This window comes from Ochotona princeps, chromosome 18, assembly GCF_030435755.1.
Source record: "Ochotona princeps isolate mOchPri1 chromosome 18, mOchPri1.hap1, whole genome shotgun sequence".
NCBI classification, from domain to species: domain Eukaryota; kingdom Metazoa; phylum Chordata; class Mammalia; order Lagomorpha; family Ochotonidae; genus Ochotona; species Ochotona princeps.
The window spans coordinates 36,128,422-36,138,081 of NC_080849.1; the positions used below are offsets into that span (position 1 = coordinate 36,128,422).

Here is a 9,660-nt window from a genome sequence, read left to right on the forward strand (position 1 = left end):
GGATTGAAGGAAGTGATGAATTTCCAAGTGTAATCACATGAGATATGTGAAAGAGATAACATCACAAACTTAGCTAGTAAAACTAAAGAAAAGATAACTATTGCCAACAAAACACCAAGTTAGATGCAGAATCCAAGATTTGCGGTGTCCAACCAGGCAAATAATTTTCTTCCTTTTTTAAAAATATTTTTTTATTGGAAAGTCAGAGAGGAGGAAGAGACAAAGAGGAAGATCTTCCGTCCTTTGATTCACCCCTCAAGTGGCATCAACAGCCAGAACTGTGCTAATCAGGAGCCAGGAACCCGGAGCCTCTTCTGGGTCTCCCACATGGGTACAGGGTCCCAAGGTGTTGGGCCATTTTTCACTGCTTTCCCAGGCCACAAACAGGGAGCTGGGTGGGAAGTGGGACCACCGGGATTAGAACCGGTGCCCATATGGGATCCCAAAGCATGCAAGTCAAGGACTTTAGCCTCTAGGCTACTGTGCCTGGCCCAGCAAACAATTTTCTTATATACACTCAACAATATCAGGCATAAGGGCTTGTTCTGAGTGTGATACTTGCTGATTTTAATTTATATCTGTGCCTCTTCTTCACTTTGTGACTTTGGGCAGCCTAACTCATTGCTTTGAGACTGTTTCCTCATCTGGAAATTGAAATAATAATGTGTGCTAACTGTAAAGTTATAATAAGAACCAAATAATATGTGCAAGTTTTCAAGAAGAAAATAGCAAAACATATACATACATACATACACACACACATATAGCTGCTGGCTGTTATATTATTATGTATTTGTACCTTAAATGGCCTGTTTTGAAAGCAACGCTTTATGAGAGGTCTAGGTCTTAAACACTTACAATCACATTTTTGATTGCATTGTGGCTTGGCTAGCTTTGTGATCTGTAGTAACTGACCAGACACACGAGTCTCATATTGTTTTATCTATAAAATGAAAATACTGACTTTCATAGGAAGCCTTCAGTACTCCTTAAGCAGCAGAAAAGTAATCCCTAGGGAAATGGTTTACAATTTAGGTGATGCCATAGGCATTTATGGTGTTTGATCATTCAACCCTTGAGAGCCTTTGGGCTGTTTGTGTGGATTCCAACCACTAAACGGCGCAGAGAAAAGCACCTAGAGACCCTATGTGAGATTGTGAGGCAGTATGCTGATGATCCTTCAAGGATAGCCTATAAATATTTCCTTCTGTGTATTGCCACTATGGAAGTCAGCACGCAGAGTGCTAAGACAACTGAAAAGTGATCCACTGTGATCCACTTTTGGGAATATATCCAAAGGAAATGAAATGTGAGAATGTGACCTATAATTCTATATTTACAGCAACAAAATCTACAATAGTGAAGACATAAAAACAACCCAGATGCCATTGAAAGAGGACTTCATAGGGTCCAGCACTGTAGCCTAGTGGCTAAAGTCCTCGCCTTGTAAGTGCCGGAATCCCATATGGGCTCTGCCTCTAATCCCGACAGCCCTGCTTTCCACCCAGCTCCCTGCTTGTGGCCTGGGAAAGCAGTCGAGGACAACCCAAAGCTTTGGGACCCTGCACCTGCATGGGAGATGCAGAAGAAGCTCCTGGCTCCTGGCTTCATATTGATTCAGCTCCGGCCGTTGCGGTCACTTGGGGAGAGAAACAACAGATGGAAAATCTTCCTTTCTGTCTCTCCTCTTCTCTGTTTATCTGACTTTCCAATAAAAATAAAACAAATCTTAGAGAAAAAAAAAAAAGAAAGAGGACTGCCTAAAGAAACTGTGGTACATCTACTGTATGAAATACCACTGAGCCATTAAAAACAGTAAAATTCTACCACTTGCAATAAAGTGGCCCCAACTAGAGACCATTATGCTCAGTGAAATAAGCCAATCACAAAAGGACAAATATATTAAAAAGTGCATGTACATATCTTCACCTAGAGGAACTGTGTGATGGACACTAGCATACCAAGAAGTGAAGATACAATGCAGTATGCATCTCCACTTCTGAATAAAAGATGGAACTCCCAATGAAACTGCTAAATATATTTTGACAGTAGGAAGCTGGACTTTTTCTACTATTATCTATACCAACAGTATCACAATATACTTAAATAATGAATTTGTGACTGTTGCTGAAAATCTATGCTGTTGTAATAATTTTATATTACATTGGGGAGGGGAGTGGCAAAAATAGAGAGGGTGGAAGGCAAAACCCCTGAGCCAAGAAAACTGTATCATGAAAAGCAAAAATAATAAAAAGAACCATATGCTAAGGCTGCTGCCTCCTAAATGAGCTCTTGAACTGGTGCTTAATATATTTATCTGTTGATGCCTAGCTTTTTTTTTTTTTTAAAGATATTTTTCTTTTTTTATTTATTTATTTTTTTTTTTAATTGTTAATTATTTTGCATTATGTGACAGTTTCATAGGCTCTGGGAATCCCCCCCCTCCCTCCCCACGTCCCTCCCCCCTGGTGGATTCCTCCACCTTGATGCAGTATTACAGTTCAAATTCAATCAAGATTCTTTCATTGCAAACATATACCAAGCATAGGGTCCAGCTACTTATTGTCCAGATGGGTTGAACAGTTTCTTGGGGAGACCATTTCTGGTCTGAAGTTTGAGCTGGCAGAATATCATCACAGTCAATTAAGAGTCCCAATATAACATCAACAGCAATTTGCAATGTTATGGAATTGACATGGTTTTGAGTAACCAGTGTATTAAAAAGAAAAAAAAAAAAAAAAAAGGAAAACAAGTCCTAGCCACAACCTATGATTAGCTCATTGACATTTCAATTTTAGTTTATTTACAGGACCGGCTGCTCTATACCTTAAAATGGCCATAAGGCACCATTCAGCTGTCTCGTGTCTATTTCATTTTAGTATTTAGCCAGTTGTTGTGTTGAAGTAAAATTTTGCTGATCTTGGCAGATTTTAGGATAATCCAGACTGGATGCCTAGCTTTTACAACATGGCTATCCCATCTCTTCCTCTAAAAATGGTTCGCAAGTGTGTGAACAGAAAATAAAAAGAAGCATTTCCTTTCTCCACTTGGATCTCAGAAAAGAAAGGTCAGCATTGTAGAGTCAAAAGCAAACTGTCCTTATTTTGCTAATCCTTTGTTATGGTAAAATTCACTTTGAGGAAAGTTAAGTGAGAACTGTGCAGAGGTGAAAGAGTGAGGCGAGGTTAGTAACTAGCTCAGAGTGGATGAGATCTGAGCGAATTCTGCCTCAGATCATGGCAGATCGTTAATTAGCTATACTGTGTGTGTGCTGGGTCTCTGCAAGGAGGTGCCATACAGCTTTGCAAGGGAGGAAAGGAGCGTTGATAATGGATTGAACTTTAAGCATCTGAGAGTGTTGCTGAAAGTTTGTTCAGCAATGGCACAAGAAATCTGTCCTTCAGACCTTGGCAATATCATTGCTAAGTAGACTAGAGAACAGGCAATGCCAGATGTTTTGTTCTATCTCAAATCCCTATTAAAGCTTGCATAACATTAAAGTGATGGAGAAATCCCTCCACACATAGCACAGTACTAAGAGCTAGCCAGATACGCGCATGGTAACCCAGAGTTGATTGATGTGATTTTGTAAGCTGAAAAATGTGCGTTCATTTCTATTTTATGATGATTTTAAACACAGTCTAATAGTGCAGCTTTTATCTTGTGTCCTAATTCTTAGGAGAAACTTAATTACATATACTAAAACATGGAGGGAAAATTCCCAGTCTACAAGCACAAAAAAGCACGAATGTCTGAGGAAGACATACAGATAGTGTAAGTCATGAAGTCCTAGTGCTAATACTACTCCACGGCATTGTGAACTGAAGTGTTGAGTACACAGGGGATAATATCTGCTCCAGAGTTGAGTAGGAAGAGAGAGACATGGGGAAAGGAAACACCGTAACCCCTACAAGGCAAGGTGCCGGGCAAGAACAAGTGGCTGAAAAAAGGCCACCTGGCCTCTCTTGAAGAATGCATGTGTGTAACACTGCAAAGGGGAAAGGACTTACCTGGGAAAGGAAGCCTCATGTACACACTCAAATGAGTCTGAGACAGAGCACACATTTTTGAAGTGCCAAATTTGAATGGATAAATTCTTTACAAATAGATATGAAATTGGTCCTGTTCACTCAGTGAGTTGTTGATGCCACAACTCTCTTTTATTTTTCTTTTGTGGGTAGCCATTGACATTATCCTGCTCAGAAAAACTACTGCCCAAGGGGGGATAATTGTGACATGGTAGGTTTCGATCACAGATCTTGCTTCCAGCCAAGAGCACAAGCAAAGTTAATTGACCTATTAGCAGACCAGAAGGTAAAATACCGTTTCTTCAGCAATACTCCAAATATCTGAGCAGATAAAATTGAATCACAACCAGCATGCATCTTACTTAGGATGTAACAGAACAATTTTTATGCCGTATTCATTGATAAATTGCTTTAGTAAAACATTCCTGGCTCTCTCCTCAGAGGCAAACTATGACTGGAGCTGGACCAGGCAGAAGTGTGCAGCTGGAACTAATTCTAGGTCTTTCATGTGGATTTAGGGCTAAAATGCTGGAGTCATCTCCACTGCCTCCCAGGGTCTACATGAACAGGGATTAGATACTTATATGTGGGGCAGAGCTCAATCAATTGGTAGCTGAACAATTAAGTTAAAATGTACTCTCTAATTCTCATATTTTAAAGCTAATAAAAAACAGGAAATGAAAATTAAAAGTGTGATATATATCTGTGATGCACTCAATCACTTCAGAAGTTCACACAGAGTTGGCACATGTTTTGGACAACACAATAAGATAAAACTTAACATGTAAAAGATGTTTTTAAGATTATTTGGAACAATGGAAAGAGCCAAAGTTAAAATCAACCTTCTATGTGAAGCTGGTAATTTCAACGTTAATAGATCACCAAGAAAAATTAGAAATAATTGGCCTGCATATTTGTATTTTCTCTTGTCAGTCAAGAAAACTTTGGCTTTACATGGTTATGTACAAAATATTTGGCTCCCATAGAAGCTATCTGTTGCATCAAATAAATGAATTAAAACCAAATGTAGGGTTTCTTAGGGAGTCATTTTTTTTCTCCTCCTGGTAATTAGTTATATTAGGAGAACTTGGGGATACTGCAGAAACTGTATCTGAGATCCCTTAAGATTACTCTATAGGGTATGATACACTTAAGTAACTATCGCATGCTATTGGAGCAGTGTGCAGCAGCTGTGAGGAGAGCGACATATGGGGAGAGTTATCATTCTCAGCTACTCATGGCAAAAGCTTGCCTAATTATCCACTGACGAAGGAATGTTTGCACAGCCACATACAGATATATAAAGGTGTAAGGTTTCATTTTTTTTTAATTTAAGTTTTTTAAGTAATCCATTTAAGTGAATAGTATACTTGTTTTTTAAGATTATTCAATTGCCCAGCATTGTAGCGCAAACGGTTAAGCTTCCAATTGCAATACAAGCCCATATACAAATGCCAGTTCTGGTCTTGGATGCTCTGTTTCCTATCCAGTTCTATCCTAATACTCCTGAAATGGAAGCAAAGAAGGCTCATATACATGGGCACCTGTCACCCCAGTGGGAGATCTGGGTGGGATTTTTGTGACCTAGCTTTAATCTGGAACATTTTGAAAGTGGCACAGTGGATGGAATATGTGTCTTTCTCTGACTCTTCAAGAAAATAAGTAATTTAAATTTTTAATTTTTTATTCTTATTTTCTATTTTACAGGTTAGTAGGCCTGTGGCTTTCTCCCTTTTCCTGGCTCTTCTCCACTTCCCAATGTCCTTTGTGTTTATAATAATACAGTCCTTCGGCTGTAGTACAGACTCCAATGTTCTCTTCATTACTCGTGTTATGACATTGTAGAAATAAGCAATGGTAGAAATTCTAGTATTTTGTTGTCTATGTATGCTTAACAGTTTTATTGTGGAACTACTACTATTCAGAAGTACAGATACATACTACAGATCTTCTTTGATTCCTGGTACTCTAGTCTCCATTACATCATTTGTGGGATTACAAGTGCATAGTTGTTTACCTTTGTATGTTTGTTTTGTATTATGAGTGAAAGTTGCTTTATATCAGAGAGAACATATGATATTTTCCCCTTTGGGATTGGCTTATTTCACTGAGCATAATAGTGTCTAGTTGGGACCACTTTGTTTTAAATGGTAGAGTTTCACTTTTTTTAAAGTGTAGAATTGATATTTTATTGTTCTTTATAATCAGATGGCAGTTGCATATATAGTTTCCTATCTCCTACTTTTTTTGTAAATAATAAAAATTTACAGGTCTTCAACAGCTGAAGACTAGTCATGTTTTCAGAAAACAGTATTAGAGTAGTTCATTAATGGTGGCTTCAAGTTTTTCCTTATTTGCTCCAGAAAATTCACCCACCTTCTGATCCTTCTTAAAAAACTGGAAGGTTGGCATGCACTTGACTTCACAGTCTGCAGTGATATCCTGGCAGTCATCCACATCTACTTCAATAAACAGCACGTTGGAATATTTTTCAGAGAGGGGAATGAAAGAATGACTTGATGATCTTGCAGGGTCCATACCACGTGGCTGAGAAATCAACCACAACTAGCTTATCTCCTGCAGAGTCCAACACTTCCTGAAAAGCGGACTTGCTCTCAATCTGCTTCACCATTTTGGCTGTTGGGGGGATCTAAGGAGCGACCGTAGGAACAGATGGAAACAGATGCAATGCGCCGAATCCAGCCGTCGAGTTTCATTCTTTTTAATGGCTGAATAGTATTCCATAGAGTAGATGTGCCACAGTTTCTTTATGCAGTCCTCTATAATGGCATCTAGCCTGTTGCCATGTTTTTAACTCTTGTTGATTATGCTGCCATGAATATAGGGATACAGGCTGCTTTCCCCCAGTATAGATATCACTTCTGGATACATTGCCAGGAATGGGATTACTGAGTCATGGTAGATATATTTTCAGCTACTTTAGCCCTCTCCATACTGACTTCCATAAGGCTGCACAAGTCTGCATGGAGTCCTAGCAACAATTCAGTCGAGTAGGTTTTCCCCACGTCCTCTCCAGAAGGTGTTGTCAGTAGATTTCTGCATGTAGGCAGATCTCACTGGGTTTAAGTGGAAATTCAATGTGGTTTTTATTTGTATTTTCATTATTGCTGGGATCTTGAGCATTTTTCCGTATGTCTGTTAGCCACTTGAATTTGTCCCTTTGAAATATGTCTGCTAATTTGCTTTGCCCATTTTTTAAAATAAATTTTTATTTCGAAGTTTGAATCATGTGGTACAATTTTGTGTAGGCTGGGATTCCCCCCAAAACTCCCTCCCCTCGTCAGATTTTTCCCATTTTCTTACAATAGTAGTCCTTCATAAGGAATCATAATTCTATCAGTCTCTTATTTAAGTGTACCCTGATATTGTTGGTACAGACAATGTCAGACAGTCCAGCATCCCATTGTCTACACATGTCCAACAGTTTCATTGGCATTCCATCTTTTGTCTGGATGCAGGGATGCATGTTCCATTGTACCCCCACGTCTGTATATGATAGACCCCAGTACTCCCATTTCTTAACTGGCTTGTTTGTTTTGCCATTGTTGTGTTTCAGGAGCTCATTGTATATCCTTTATGTTAACCTCCTGTCTGTTGTGTAGTATACAAAGATTTTCTTCTTTTCTGTTGATTGTCTCTTGCTTTGTTGACCATTTCCTTTGCTGTACAGAAGCTTCGTAGTTAGATATGGTCTGATTTGCTTGTTTTGGCCTTGTCTGCCTGTGCTTTTGATGAATTTTCTAGGAAGTTTTTGCCTGTGCCTAGATCTTGTTGAGTACTTCCTGTGTCTTCTTTTAATAGTTTGATGGCTTCTGGATGTAGATTTAGGTCCTTTATCCGTTTAGATTTGCTCATTGTATATGGTATATGGCAGGGATCTTTTTTCTTACTTCTTCAGGGTGCTATCCAATTGTCCCAACAACATTTGTTGAAGACACCAAATTTTTTCCCCAGGATTATTCTCAGTTCTCTTGTAGAAGATTAGTTGACATGTGCATTCCAGTCTTTCCTCATTAAGTATAGTTTTTTTGTATATTTTTTCACACATTGCTTTGATTATGTTGTAGAACGTTCCTTCTATGCTTATCTTTCTTAGGGTTTTTAGCATGAAGTAGTGTTGTGTTATCAAATGCCTTCTCTGTATCTGTTGAGATGATCATATGGTTTTTATTTTTCAATTTATTGATGTGGTGCATCACCTTTATTGATGTATATGTTAAACCATCTCTGCGTGTCAGGGATAAGTCCCACCTGGCCCAGTTGAATTTTTTTTTTTTTCTGATACACTACTGTATACACTATTGTTTGCAAGTATTTTGTTAAGGATTTTTGCATCTCTGTCTATTATGTCACTGTCTGCCTTTGATATTCAGGTCATGTAGACTTCATAGAAAATGGAAGGATTGCCTCCCCCTTTATTATTTTGAATGGCTGATGGAGGATTGGGATAAGTTCTTGAAAGATTTGAAAGAATTCAGCAGAGACGCCATCTAACCCTGGGCTTCACATTTTGGAGAGGAATTTAATTACTAATAGAATTTCTATCTTGGTTAAAGGCCTATTTGGATTTCTTTAAGATCTCTCCTCTGATTTATATATTTTTATTGGAAAGGCAGATTTACAGAGAGAAATCTTAACCTGTTGATTCATCTATTAATTCTCAAAACACCTGTAACAGTCAAGGCAGGGAAAGGTCAGGAGCTGAGAACTCAGTCAGGTTCTTCTACACTAGTGACTGTGGGCCAAGTATTTGAACCATCACCCTTTGCTTCTTAGGGTGAACATCATTAGGAAACATGAATGGACAATGGAACTGGGACTTCAGCCCAGGCACAGTGTAATATGTGAACATTCTAAATGTTGCCAAATTCTTGATTCTTCAACTGTATTTCTATTTGCCAAATATTTTGAGTGTAGAATCTAGAGAAAGTAACTTCAGACAATAATATACAAAAATCTAAAGGCTCCTAACAGATGTTAGTATCGTAATGTAATACTTGCAAAACATCTGGGAGAATCCAAAATATGTAAACAAAAAAAGTCACTTGCTTCTTTAACAACTAACTTACATTTTCTAAAACTGATAATAAAAATTAAAATACTGACCATCTGATTTCACTTTTAACTTAAAGTAGGAGATAGCTGTGTATTGAGTTAATGAAAGTTTTGAAAAAAGTATTCCTTTTATTATAAAAGAATGGATAAATGTAAATTGTACATAGAGACAGATTTTATTATTTGAATTGAATATTACATTTTATTTCTGCTCATTCATTCCAGTGTTTGTTATAAATGTAGTGCCAGAATGCATTTCTGGTCTGGGGAATTATAAGATAAATAGTCTGTGATACTGTCCTCAATTTGATACGCTATAAAAATAGTTACAGAAAAATAGACACAAGCATAGTACGCAAACACGTACACTAATGCATGTATTAACTACATTCGCTGTGCATTGTACAAAGTGAAGGTATTATGTTTCACTAACTACCTCCTCTATTGTTTGTTGTTATAGAGTGTTAGTTAAAGAGCCTTCTCAGGCTACAAAGTGGGAAGAATGTGTATGGGGTGGACCCCAGTCATTTTCTTGTTAATGTTTACTTCTAGTGTT

The 9,660-nt window shown here is 38.0% G+C and overlaps 1 pseudogene; it reads right to left on the reverse strand.

The window, feature by feature from the left end:
• Positions 1-6,198: 6,198 nt before the first annotated feature.
• Positions 6,199-6,668, reverse strand: LOC101524536 (thioredoxin-like; annotated as a pseudogene).
• Between the last annotated feature and the right edge of the window lie 2,992 nt (positions 6,669-9,660).